The following is a 12,608-nucleotide window of genomic DNA, read 5'->3' as shown; positions in this document are numbered from 1 at the left end:
ATATCAATAGATGCAGAAAAAGCATTTGACAAAATCCAGCGGCCATTTATGATAAAAACCCTTAACAAAGTGAGAACAGACGGATCATATCTCAACATAATAAAGGCCATATATGAAAAACCCACAGCTAACATCATACTCAATGGGGAAAAGCTAAAACCATTCCCCTTAATATCAGGAACAAAGCAAGTTTGCCCACTTTCTCCATTTCTATTCAATATAGTGTTAGAAGTTCTAGCCATAGCAATCAGACAAGAAAAAGAAATAAAAGGCATCCAAATCGGTAAGGAGGAAGTAAAATTGTCATTATATGCAGATGACATGATACTATATATAGAGAACCCTAAAGACTCCACCAAGAAACTATTAGAGCTGATAGATGAATTTAGGAAAGTAGCAGGATACAAAATTAATATTGAGAAATCAGTTGCATTTGTATATTCCAATAATAAAACATCAGAAGTAGAAATTGAAAAAACAATCCAATTTACAATTGCTTCAAAGACTATAAAGTACCTGGGAATAAATTTAACCAAAGAAGTAAAAGATCTTTACTCAGAAAATTATAAGACACTGAAGAAAGAAATGAAAGAAGATACAAATAGATAGAAACACATCCCATGTTCTTGGATAGGAAGAATTAATATAGTTAAAATGTCCATACTGCCTAAGGCAATATGCATATTCAACGCAATTCCTATCAAACTACCAACAACGTTTTTCACAGAAATAGAACATATAATCCTAAAATTTATATGGAACCATAAAAGGCCCAGAATAGCCTCAGCAATCTTGACAAATAAGAACAAAGTGGGAGGTATAACAATACCTGACATCAAATTATACTACAAGGCTACAGTAATCAAAACAGCATGGTACTGGCATAAAAACAGACACATAGATTGATGGAACCGAATAGAGAGCCCAGAAATAAATCCATGCCTATATGGCCATTTAATCTACGGCAATGGAAGCAAGAATACACAGTGGGGTAAAGATAGTCTATTCAAAAAATGGTGCTGGGAAACTTGGACACATGCAAAAAAATGTTGCTGGACCACCTCCTTACACCATATACAAAAATAAATTCAAAATGGCTTAAACACTTAAATGTAAGATCTGAAACCATAAAATTCCTAGAAGAAAATATAGGAAGAAACTTCCCAGACATTACCCGGAGTAAGATTTTTACTGATATATCCCCTCAGGCAAGGGAAGTAAGAGAAAAAATAAACATGTGGGATTACATCAAACTAAAAAGCTCTTTCACAGCAAAGGAAACCATCAATAAAACAAAAAGAGATCCTACTGAATGGGAAAAGATATTTGCCAATGACATATCTGATAAGGGGTTAATATCTCCAAAATATAAAAAATTCACTCAACTGAACTCCAAAAACACAAACAACCCAATTAAAAAATGGGCAGGGTACATGAAGAGACATTTTTTTAAAAAGGACATACAGATGACAAACAGATATATGAAAAAATGCTCAACCTCACTAACCATCAGAGAAATGCAAATAAAAACCACAATGAGATACCACCTCACCCCAGTCAAAATGGCTATCATCAATAAATCAACAAACAACAAGTGTTGGCAAGGATGTGGAGAAAAGGGAACCCTTATACACTGCTGGTGGGATTGCAGATTGGTGCAGCTACTATGGAAAACAGTATGGAGGTATCTCAAAAATCTGAAAATGGAACTACCTTATGATCCAGCAATTTCAGTCCTAGATATCTATCCAGAGAAGTCCAAAACTTTAATTCAAAAAAATTTATGCACTCCTATGTTTATTGCAGCATTATGCACAATAGTCAAGACATGGAAACCACCGAAATGCCCATCGGTAGACGACTGGATTAAGAAGTTGTGGTACATTTATACAATGGAGTACCACGCAGCCATAAAGAAGAAAGAAATCTTACCATTTGCAGCAACATGGATGGACCTACAGAACATTATGTTAAGTGAAATAAGTCAGACAGAGAAAGACAAATACCATATGATCTCTCTTATATGTGGAATCTAAAGAAGAGAATAAGTGAATGAACAAATCAGAAACAGTTTTGGAGATATAGAGGAAAAACTGAGGGTTCCTAGATGGGGGGCGGTGGGGATAAGGGAGAAGGTGAGGGGATTAGAAAGCAGTCAGTAACCAAAAGATTGCCATGGGGTTACGAAAGTTAATTTGGGGGATGTAATCAATAATGTTGTACAGATTTTGTAGCGTATCCGATGGACACTTGTCTCATTAGGGAGATCACCTCAGGGAAGATGTAGATGCCTGATCACTGCACTGTATACCTGAAGCTGAAGCTGAACAATAATGAATGTCAACTACAAGTTTATACATATATATATATAATGTAAATATAAATATATAAATATAAATATAGATATAAATATATATATGTATGTATATACTTATAAGAAGCAGAGTACAGCGTTAGGAATAGGGACAGTGGAAATGTAATGGCTGTGTGCGATGTCAGAGGGATAGTGGATGGGGGGAGGGGGGTTGACACAGTGTGAGGGATATAAATGATAAACGTCTAAGTATTACTTTGTTTTGTGCACCTGAAACTAATAAAAAATAAGAGGTGGAGCATAATTCCACTCTCCTTGGGTGAGGGTTAGGCTCAATGACTTTATTCTAATGAATAGAATATGGCAAAAGTGACTATGTGTCACTTCCAGTATTAGGTCGTAAAAGGCATTTGTTTCTTCTTTGTTCTCTCTGTTGAGGGAAGCCAGCTGCCATGTTGTGAAGATACCCAATAGCCTATGGAGAGGTCCAGGTGTTGAGGTACTGAAGCCTCCAGCCAATGGCCAAGTGAGTGAGCCATTTTGGAAGCAGATCCTTCAGCCCCAGTCAAGGCTTCAGATGGCTATAGCCCTGAGAAACATCTTGACAGCAATCTTATGAGAGACCCTGAGCCAAAACCACCCAGCTAAGCTACTCCTAGTCTGCAGAAATTAAGAGATAATAAATATTTGTTGCTCTAAAAATAAAAATTACGAATAGAATTACCATATGACCCAGCAATCCCTCTCCTGGGTATCTCTCCAAAAAATCTGAAAACATTTATCCATAAAGACATGTGTGCTACAATGTTCATTGCAGCTTTATTTACAGTGGCCAAGACATGGAAACAACTAAAATGTCCTGTGATAGATGAATGGATAAAGAAGTTTTGATATATATATACACAATGGAATACTATTCGGCGGCAAGAAAAGATGAAATTGTTCTATTTGTGACAACATGGGTGGATCTTGAGATTATTAATGCTAAGCTAAATAAATCAGGCAGGTAAAGTAGAGAACAACATGATTTCATTGATGTGGTATATAAAACTGAAAACAACAAAAGAATAAGACAAACAAATGAAGGAACAAAAACTCATAGACATAGACAATAGTTTAGAGGTTACCAGAGGGTAAGGGGGGATCTAGAAGAGGGTAATATGTGTCTAATATATGGTGATGGAAAAAGAACTGACTGAGTGGTGAACACAGAATGTGAGATATAGATAATGTATTACAGAATTGTACACCTGAAATCTATGTAACTTTACTAAGAATTGTCACCCCAGTAAACTTTAATTAAAAAAAAAAGAAAAAAAAAGATGTAGTCCTAACTTCTTAATATTTAATAAAAGCCTCTTTATGAATGTTATCCTATGTTACTTTTCACCTTCATCTCTCAGTAATGTTGGTTTCCTCTTCACACTCAGCATTCCAATCCCAACTATTTGCAGGTTCGTTCCTCAATGTGCAAGAACATCTTGAGTCTCTTAATGGGCAGCTATCTATGCATATATAGCAGGCTCAAATTTTTTTGCCTCCTCAGATCACAATTTTTCTTCAAAACTAATTTCAAGAGCCATCTCACTTAAGTGGCCTTTCCTGATTTGTTCTCATCTCTGAACTGCCCCACTTTCCCACACACACACACACACACACACACACACACACACACACACACACACTAGAGGGCCCTTGTGTACATTTGCATGGCACCTGCATATTGCCATATACTATGGTTTATTTATTTGTTACCTATTTCTCACACTATACTGTAATGTTTTTGAGGGTAAATAATGTATCTTATTTATTCTTGTGTCCCTGGCCCTAGCATAGAGTCAGACATATAGATAGTGCATAGTCAGTAAAAGTTTCAATAAGTGTAATTATATAGATTAAAATATACCATCCAATAACTTTTTAATCAAATTTCTTGGGATCACATGGTTAATAAAATTATATAGGTTTCAAGTGTAAAATTCTATAATATATCATCTATATATTGCATGGTGTGCTCACCACCCAGAGTCAAATCTCATTCCATCATCATATATTTGACTCCCTTTACCCTCTTCTACCACCCCTGTCACTTACCCCCTGGTAACCACTAAACTGATGTGTGTGTCTATGAGTTTTTGCTTGTTCGTTTGTTGCTTTCAGTTTTACATCCCACATATGAGTGAAATTATAAGGTTCTTGACTTTTCCTGTATGACTTATTGCACTTAGCATGATAATCTCAAGATCCATCCATGTTGTCACAAATGTCAGTATTTCATCTTGTCTTATGGCTGAGTAATATATGAGTAATAAAGTCCATTGTATATATGTACCACATGTTCTTTATCCAATCACCTATCAAAAGACACTTCGGTTGTTTCTATGCCTTGGTGAATACTGCTGCGGACATTGGGGTATATATACCTTTACAAATAAATGTTTTCAGATTTTGGGGTAGATACCCAGAAGAGGGGTTGCTGGGTCACTTACACATGGTAATTCTATTCCTAATTTTTTGAGGAACCTTTATACCGTCTTCCATAGTGGCTGTACCAGTTTACATTCCTACCAGCAGTGAAAGAGAGTTCCATTTTCTCTATAGCCACTCCAGCACTTATTATTACTTGACTTGTTGATAATAGCCATTCTAAACTGTTCAAGATGGTATCTCATTGTGGTTTTGATTTGCATTTCACTAATAGCTAGTGAAGTTGAGCATCTTTTCGTATATCCATTGACCATCTGTATGTCTTCTTGGGAAAAGTGTCTGTTCAGAGTCTCTGTCCATTGTTTTAACTGAATTTTTTTTTTTTTTTTTGTGTTAAGTTGTGTGAGTTCTTTATATATTTTGTGTATTTACCCATTTTGAGGTGCTGTTTGCAAATATCTCCTCTCATTTGATTAGTTGCCTGTTTGTTTTATTGATGGTTACTTGTGCTGTGTGGAAACTTTTTAGTTTGATATAGCACCATTCATTTATTTTTGTTTTTACTTCCCTTGCCCTTGAGGTCAAATTCATAAAATCCTCTCTGAACACAAGGTCCATAAGTTTAGTACCTAGTCTTTCTTCTATGCAATGTATTGTTTCAGGTCCCATGTTTAGGTCTTTGATGCATTTTGAGTTAATTTTGGTGTATGGCAACAGATAGAACGAATGAACGAATGGTTTCATTCTTTTGCCCATGGCTTTCTAATTTTCCCAGCACCATTTATCATAGAGGCTTTCTTTTCTCCATTGTATGTTTTTGGCTCCATTGTATAAAGTTATCTTCCCTTGTATATGTGGATTTATTTTGGGATTCTCAATTCTGTTCCATTGGTCTGTGTCTGTTTAGTTTTCCCCCCAATATCATGCTGTTTTGTTTATTGTCACTTTGTAGTATAATTTGAAGTTAATGAGTGTGATACCTCAGGCCTTGTTTTTTTCTTTAGGATTGCTTTGGCTATTTGAGGTCTTTTGTGATTCCATACAAATCTGATGATTTTTTCGTTCCATTTCTTTAAAAAGATGCTATTGGGATTTTGATGGAGATTGCATTAACTCTGTATATTACAGTGAGTAATATGGCCATTTTAACTATTTTGATTCTTCCAATCCATGAACACAGAATATCTTTCTATTTCTTTGTGTCTTCAATTTCTTTTATGAATGTGTTATAGTTTTCAGATAGATCCTTCATATCTTTTATTAAGTTTATTCCTCGGTATTTTATTATTTTTTGTTGCAATTGGAAAAGGATTTTTTTTTTCATTTCTTCTCCTGAAATTTCATTGTTAGTGTATAGAAATGCAATGAATTTTTGTATATCGATTTTGTATCCAGCGACTTTACTGTATTTCTTTATTGTTTCTAATAGTTTTTTGGTGGAGTCTTTAGGGCTTTCTATATAAAGAATCATGTCATCTGCAGTAAGTGACAATTTAACTTATTCATTCTCAATTTAGATGCATATTATTTCTTTATTTTGCCTGATAGCTCTGGCTTGAACTTCCAATACTACCTTGATTAACAGTGGTCAGAGGACTCATCCCTCTGTTGTTCCTGACCATAGAGGGAAAGCTTTCATTTCTTTCACCATTAAGTATATTAGTTGAGGTTTTGTTGTATATGGCCTTTATTATGTTGAGGTACTTTCCTTCTATATCAATTTTATTATGTGTTTTAATCATAAATGAGTGTTGTATCTTATCAAATGCTTTTTCTACATCTATTGATATACAGGTAACCCCTCTATAAGACAGTTGTTAGGTTCCTAAAGATGCCATGTTGTGTGAATCCATGTTATATGAAACAAAGAACTAGTAAAAAAAGGGGGGTTAGTTTCAAAAAAATTTTTAAAATACTACTATATTTTTATAATTAAGAGAAATATCTTAATTAAAGCAACTTTCACCGAGTATAACATATTAATATGTATTAAATAATGTTTTCTTCATCATCACTACTAAGCACCATTAACTGAGGGCGTTTTCTTTTTGACAAGAACTTAATACTCCACTTACTGAACTTACTGAACATCCTCTGAACTTAATACTCCACATATAAAATGGATTTAAAATTCTAATAAATTTTAAAATTCAGCAGTCAAATCTGATATGATGTCCACGCTGGAATGAAACATTTCAAATGAGATATCTTTTGCTCTTAAAAGCTCTTGTCATATTCCATGTTGTTCGGGGATTGCCCTAATTTCAAATGAGATATTTTTTGCTCTTAAAAGCTCTTATTATGCATCGTATTGTTCAGGGATTTTTCTAATTCTCAAACTGTGTTGGAGTGAAACCGTGTTCTAGTATGCTATGTTGTACGAGGGTTTTCCCCAATTCTCGAACCATATTAGAGCGAAACCGTGTTATAGAAGTGCTGTGTTATAGGGGGTTACCTCTAATCATATGATTTGTATCCTTTATTTTGTTTATGTGGTGTATCACATTGATGGATTTGCATATAATAAACCATCATTGCACCCCTGGAATGAATCTCACTTGACCATGATGTATAATCTTTTAAATGTATTGTATTTAATTTGATAGTATTTTGTTTAGGATTTTTGCATCTGTATTCATCAGAGATATTGTTCTACAGATTTATTTTTTGTGTTAGGCTTACCAGGTTTTGGTATCAGGATAATGTTGGCCTCATAAAATGAGTTAGCAAATATTACTTCTTCTTCAAGATTTTTTGAAGAGTTTGAGAAGGACAGTTGTTAAATTATCTTTGAATGTTCAGTGGAATTCACTAGTGAAACCATCTGGTCCTAGACTTTTGATTATGAGAGATTTTAGATGATGGTTTCAATTTCCTTACTGTTGATCAATATATTTAGATATTCCAGTTCTTTGTGATTCAGTCTAGGAAGGTTATATATTTCTAATAACTTGTCCATTTCTTCTAGTTTATTGAATTTGGTGTCATATAGTCTTTCATAGTATACTTGGATGATCCTTTGCCTTTCTGTCATATGCATTGTAACTTTTCCTCTTTCATTTCTGATTTTTTTTTTTTATTATTTGTGCATTTTCTTTTTTTTCTTTAGTGAGTCTAGCCAGGGGTTTGTCAAATTTATTAGTCTTTTTAAGAACCATATTTTTCTTAGTACAGATAGCATGGAACAAAGAAGCAATGTCACTTAGAGTGTAACTTTTGTTGAATTTTGTTGTTTATTAAGATCAAAGTACTAGGTAAGCATTACTGGATCAACATTTTGTTACTGTGTAAATGACTACTGAGTACCATGAACCAAATAAATGAGTTGTCTCACAAAGCAGGTTTTTCTCATGTAAGCATATGGTATAGCTCATTACACAAAAATTTATATCAGTAAGAAAGCATGTTATTGCGTACAATATCTTAACTATAGTATTAAAGAGTCAAGTAGGGCTTACTATACACACACACACATGAAGATAGTGATAGAGACAGATAGATAGACAGATAGATAGGTGATAGATAGATAGATAGATAGATAGATAGATAGATAGATAGATATGAGAGACAGAGAGAGAGCAAGAGAGAGAGATTTATTTTAATTTAGAAAGACCTCAAAAGGATTTATTAGAGTTAATAAGAGCAATTACTCAAGGATAAGGACTACACATTTCTATTTAATGTACTTACTTATAAACATAATATAAGATGATAACATGTACTCTGAAAACTGTATTGTGGAGTTAAAATTTTAATTTCCAGTTTCTATTTTAAGCAATTGGTGAAAATGCTTAAGCAGTATGACTAAAAGAGCAGATTATTTTCTGATTCTTTCTGGACTTCTTTTCATCCACATGATGATGTTTTTTAATGCCCTACATAGTTTTCATTCTATGAGTGATCATTACCATATCACATGCTTTCTAAAGTAAAATTGACATACAATAAACTGCAAATATTTAAAGTGTATTATTTGATAAGTTTTGACATACCGGTATGTATGTACCCATGAAACCATCACCACAATCAAGAGAATGAACATTTCATCACCTTCACAATGTCCCTAGTGACCACTCACTCATGTTTCTCTCTGAAAAACTTTCTCCAGGCAACCACTGATATGCTTTCTGTTACTGTATATTAGATTGCATTTTGTACACTTTCATATAAATACAATCATACAATATGTACTCTGTTTTGTCTGGCTTCTTTCATTCAATATAATTATTTACAAATTCACCTATGTTGTTGGATGTATCTAATTCATTTCTTTTTATTGCTGAAGAATATTCCATTTTGTGAATATACCACAATATGTTTATCCATTTACCTATTGATAAGTCCATGGATTATTTCCAGTTTTTAATTATTGCAGATAAAATTGTTGTGAATGGTTCATGTTCAAATCTTTAGATAGTTAAATGATTTCTGTTCTTTTGGGTGAATGCCTAGGAGTAAAGTGGGTAGGCCATAGGATAGAGTGCTTAAATTTGTAAGAAACTTTCCTAAGTGATTATGCCATTTTTTATTCCCACCAGCAGTGTATCAGTGTTCCAGTGGCTCCACAAGACATCTCTGCAAATTCAGCCTTCCACTGGTAAATAGCTTAATAAACAAAGGCAGCATGTTAAAACCATCACTTATTTAGAGTGTAAATTCCATTTTTGTTCTAGAATGTTCTATAAGTATTAAGTAGATCCTGTTGTTTGGTGGTCTTCTTCAAGTCTACTATATCTTTACTGATTTTATGTTTATGCTTCTATCAATTATCAAGAAAGAGGTAGTGAAATCTTTAAAATAATAATGTGAATATATATATATATATATATATATATATATATATATATATATATATATATATTGCATCTTGTATCTGTTTTCTTTTGTTGGTGTAACATATTGCCACAAAGTAGAGGCTTAGAGGCTTAAAACAACGCACCAATTTTATTTTATTTTTTTAAATTAAAGTTTATTAGTGTGACATTTGTTAGTAAAGTTACATCGATTTCAGGTGCACATTTCTGTAATACATTATCTATATATCACATTGTGTGTTCACCAACCAAAGTCAGTTCTCTTCCCATCACCATTTAATTGATTCCCTTTACCCTCATCTAACACCCTATTTCCTCCTTTCTCATTTGTTTGTCTTCTTCTTTTGCTCTTTTCCGTTTTATATACCAAATATTAGTGAAATCATATGGTTCTCTATTTTTTTTGTCTGACTTATTTTCCTTAGCATTATAATCTCAAGATCCATCCATGTTGTCACAAATGGTACTATTTCATCTTTTTATTGCAGAATAATATTCCATTATGTATATGTACCACAACTTCTTTATCAATTCATCTATCGAAGGACATTTTGGTTGTTTCCATGTCTTGGCCACCATAAATAAAGCTGCAATGAACATTGGAGCACATATGTTTTTATGGATAAATGTTTTCAGATTTTTGGGTAGATACCCAGGAGAGGGATTGCTGGGTCATATGGTAATTCTATTCTTAAATTTTCCAGGAACCTCCACACTGCTTTCCATAGCAGCTCCACAAATCTTCATTGCCGCCAACAGTGCATGAGTGTTCCTTTTTCTTCACAGCCCCTTCAGCGCTTGTTACTAATTTGTCTTGTTGATGATAGCCATTCTAACTGGTGTGAGATGATATCTCATTGTGGTTTTTATTTGCATTTCTCTGATGATTAGTGATGTTGAGCATTATTTCATAGGTCTATTGGCCATTTGTATGTCCTCTTTGGAGAGATGTCTATTCAGGTCCTCTGCCCGTTGTTAATTGGATTGTTTTGTTGTAGTTGTTATTGTTGTATGAGTTCTTTATATATTTTGAAAATAAGGGCCTTATCGGAGGTGTTGTTTGTAAAAATCTTCTCCCATTCAGTTGGTTGCCTTTTTATTTTGTTGATGGTTTCTTTTGCTCTGCAGAAGTTTCTTTGTTTGATATAGTCGCATTCATTTATTCTAGCTTCTACTTCCCCTGCCTTTGAAGTCAAATTCATAAAATGCTCTTTGAACCCACTGTCCATAAGTTTAGTACCTATATTTTCTTCTATGCAGGTTATTGTTTCAGGTCTTGTGTTTAGGTCTTTCATCCATTTTGAGTTAATTTTGGTACATGGTGACATATAGCAATCTAGTTTCATTCTTTTGCACGTGGCTTTCCAATTCTCCCAGCACCATTAATTGAAGAGGCTGTGTTTTCTCTACTGTATGTTTTTGGCTTCTTTGTCAAAAATTATCTGTCCATATTTATATGGGTTTATTTCTGGATTCTCAACTCTATTCCATTGGTCTGTGTGTCTATTTTTCTGTCAATACCAAACTGTTTTGATTATTTTTTGCCCTGTAGCACAAGCTGAAGTTAGGGAGTGTGATACCTCCAGCATTGTTCTTTTGTCTTAGGATTGCTTTGGCTATTTGGGGTCTTTTGTGATTCCATACAAATCTGAGGATTTTTTGTTCTATCTCTTTAAAAGAAAATGCCATTGGGATTTTGATGGGGATTGCATTAAATCTGTATATTGTTTTGGTTAATATAGCCATTCTATGTTGATTCTTCCAATCCACGAAAATGGAATGTCTTTCCATTTCTTTGTTTCTTCTTCAATTTCTTTTAAAAAATGTCTTATAATATTTAGCATATTATTTTTTCACATCCTTGGTTAAGTTTATTCCTATGTATTGTATTCTTTTTGTTGCAATCGAAGAAGGAATTTTTTCTTTATTTCTTTTTCTGAAATTTCATTATTAGTATATAGGAATGGAATGAACTTTTGTACATTGATTTTGTAGCAAGCAACTTTACTGTATTCGTTTATTGTTTTTAATAGCTCTTTGGTGGAGTCTTTAGGGTTTTCTCAATATAGCATCATGTCTTCTGCAAAAAGTGACAATTTTACTTCTCCATTATCTATTTGGATGCCTATTATTTCTTTCTCTTGCCTGATTGGAGAGGACTTCCAATACTGTGTGGAAAAGCAAAGGTGATAGAGGACAGTCCTGTCTTGTTCCTGAACATAGATCAGAGGGCTTCAGTTTTTCACCGTTAATTATGATATTAGCTGAGTATTTGTCATATATGGCCTTTATTATGTTATGGTATTTTCCTTCTATACCCATTTTCTTAAGTGTTTTAATCATAAATGGATGTTGTGTCTTGTGAAATGTTTTTCCTGCATCTATTGATATAATCATATGATTTTTGTCCCTTATTTTGTTTATGTGGTGTATCACATTGATCGATTTGAGTATGTCGAACCACCCTTGTGCCCTTGGGATGAAGCCCACTTAGTCGTGATGTATAATCTTTTGAATGCATTGTTGCATTCGTTTTGCTACAATTTTGTTTAAGATTTTTGCATCTATATTCACCAGAGATATTGGCATGTAATTTTCTTTTTTTGTGTTATCCTTGCCAGGTTTTGTTATTAGGGTAATGTTGGCCTCCTAAAATGAGTTGGGGAGTATTATCTCTTCTTCAATTTTTTGGATGAGTTTGAGTAGAACAGGTATTAGATTCTCTTTGAGTGTTTGATAGAATTCACTAGTGAAGCCATCTGGTCCCAGTCTTTTGCTTTGGGAAGGTTTCAGATGACTGGTTGAATTTCCTTACTGATGATTGGTCTATTTAGATTTGCCAGTTCTTCGTGATTCAGTGTAGGAAGGCTATATGTTTCTAAGAACATGTCCATTTCTTCTAGGTTATTGAATTTTATGGCATATCATCCTTCATAGTATTATTGGATGATCCTTTGTATTTCTGTGGCATTCGTGATAACTTCCCCTCTTTCATTTCTGAGTTTGTTAGTGTCTTTTCTTTTTCTATCTTAGTGAGTCTAGCCAATAGTTTG

This window comes from Rhinolophus ferrumequinum, chromosome X, assembly GCF_004115265.2.
Source record: "Rhinolophus ferrumequinum isolate MPI-CBG mRhiFer1 chromosome X, mRhiFer1_v1.p, whole genome shotgun sequence".
NCBI lineage: Eukaryota > Metazoa > Chordata > Mammalia > Chiroptera > Rhinolophidae > Rhinolophus > Rhinolophus ferrumequinum.
This window is presented reverse-complemented; position numbering follows the sequence as displayed.